This window comes from Equus quagga, unplaced genomic scaffold, assembly GCF_021613505.1.
Source record: "Equus quagga isolate Etosha38 unplaced genomic scaffold, UCLA_HA_Equagga_1.0 HiC_scaffold_6905_RagTag, whole genome shotgun sequence".
NCBI lineage: Eukaryota > Metazoa > Chordata > Mammalia > Perissodactyla > Equidae > Equus > Equus quagga.
Window position 1 is genome coordinate 7,501 of NW_025794406.1, and position 1,911 is coordinate 9,411.

A 1,911-nucleotide genomic window follows, 5' to 3' on the forward strand; every position below is an offset into this window, starting at 1 on the left:
GGGAACGCGCCCGAGAGCGGCGGCGGCCCCCACCCATGCCCGCACGCCACCACCGGCTGCAGCTCGGGAGCGAGCGGAGAGCCAGCGGCTCGTGGCGGGGCAGAGCCCAGACAGGGCCGGGCCCTCTCCCCGCCCCAGCGCGCGATGGGAGAACCACGCGCACGCTCGGGCACTCGCGCGGCCCCGCGCCCGACGACGGCCCGGCCGGGCGTGACCCTCCCCTCTCGGCAGGTGATTCCGACATGTCCGGCAGGTGGTTCCGCTCTCTCTGGTAGTGGGTTCTGGCGTATGCCGCACGTGGTTCCAGGTCGTCTGAGAGGTGGTTCCGCATGCCCAGCAGGTGTTTCCGGACTGTCTGCCACATGGTTCTGGCACATCTGAGAGGTGGTACCGGCATTCCCGGCAGGTGATCCCGGAGAGTCCTCCAAGTGTTTCTGGCCTAGCCCGCAGGTGATTTTGGCATGTCCTGCAGGTGGTTGCGGCATGCTCGGCAGGTGGTTCAGGCAGGTCCGGTAGGTGGTTCCGGTCTGTCCGAGAGGTGTTTCCGGCGTGTCCGGCACGTGGTTCCGGCACATCTGACAGGTGGTTCTGGCATGTCTGGCAGGTGATTCCGGATTGTCCACCAAGTTGTTCTGGCGCAGCTGGCAAGCAATTTTGGCATGTTCGGCAGGTGGTTCCGGCATGTCGAGTAGGTGTTTCCAGTGTGCTGGGCAGGTGCATCCGCTGTCTTTGGCATGTGGTTCTGGCATGTCTGAGAGGTGGTTCCGGCATGCCCGGCAGGTGATTCCGGTGTGTCCGCCAAGTGGTTCTGGCGTAGCCAGCATGTGATTTGGGCATGTCCGACAGGTGCTTCCAGAGAGTTGAGCAGGTGGTTCCAGCGTGCTCGTCTGGTGCTCCTGGTGTCTTTGGCACGTGGTTCTGGCATGTCTGACAGGTGGTTCCGGCATGCCCTGCAGGTGATTCCGGTGTGTCCGCCGAGTGATTCTGGCATAGCCGGCAGGTGATTTTGCGTGTCAAGCGGTGGTTCTGGGGAGTGGATCAGGTGGTTCCGGCATACTCGGCAGGTGACTCCGGCATGTCCGGTAGGTTGTTCCTGCGTGTCCGGCACATGGTTCTGGCACGTCTGAGAGGTGGTTCCGACATGCCCGGCAGGTGATCCCGGAGAGTCCTCCAAGTGGTTCTGGTGTAGAAAGCAGGTGTTTTTGGTGTGTCCGGCAGTTGGTTCCGGCGAGTCGAGCAGGAGGTTCTGGCATGCTCGGCAGGTGCATCCGGTGTCTCTGGCATGTGGTTCTGGCACGTCTGAGAGGTGGTTCCGGCATGCCCGACAGGTGATTCCAGAGTGTCCGGCAAGTGGTTCTGGCGTAGCCGGCAGGTGATTTTGGCATGTCCGGCAGGTGATTTTGGCGTGTCCGTCAGGTGATTTTGACGTGTCCGGCGGGTGGTTCTGGGGAGTGGATCAGGTGGTTCCAGCATACTCGGCAGGTGATTCCGGCATGTCCGCCAGGTGGTTCCAGTCTGTCCGGTAGTGGGTTCCGGCGTGTGCCGCACGTGTTTTGGTATGTCTTAGAGGTGGTTCCAGCATGCCCAGCAGGTGATTCCGGAATGTCTGCCACGTGGTTCTGGCACATCTGAGAGGTGGTAGCGGCATGCCCGGCAGGTGATCCCGGAGAGTCCTCCAAGTGGTTCTGGCCTAGCCCGCAAGTGATTTTGGCGTGTCTGTCAGGTGGTTCAGGCATGCTCGGCAGGTGATTCTGGAGTGTCCGGCAAGTGGTTCTGGCGTAGACGGCAGGTGATTTTGGCATGTCCAGCAGGTGATTTTGGCGTTCTGGCAGGTGATTTTGACGTGTCCGGCATGTGTTCCTGGTGAGCTGTTCAGGTGGTTCAGGCGTTCTCGGCAGGTGATTCCTCGTG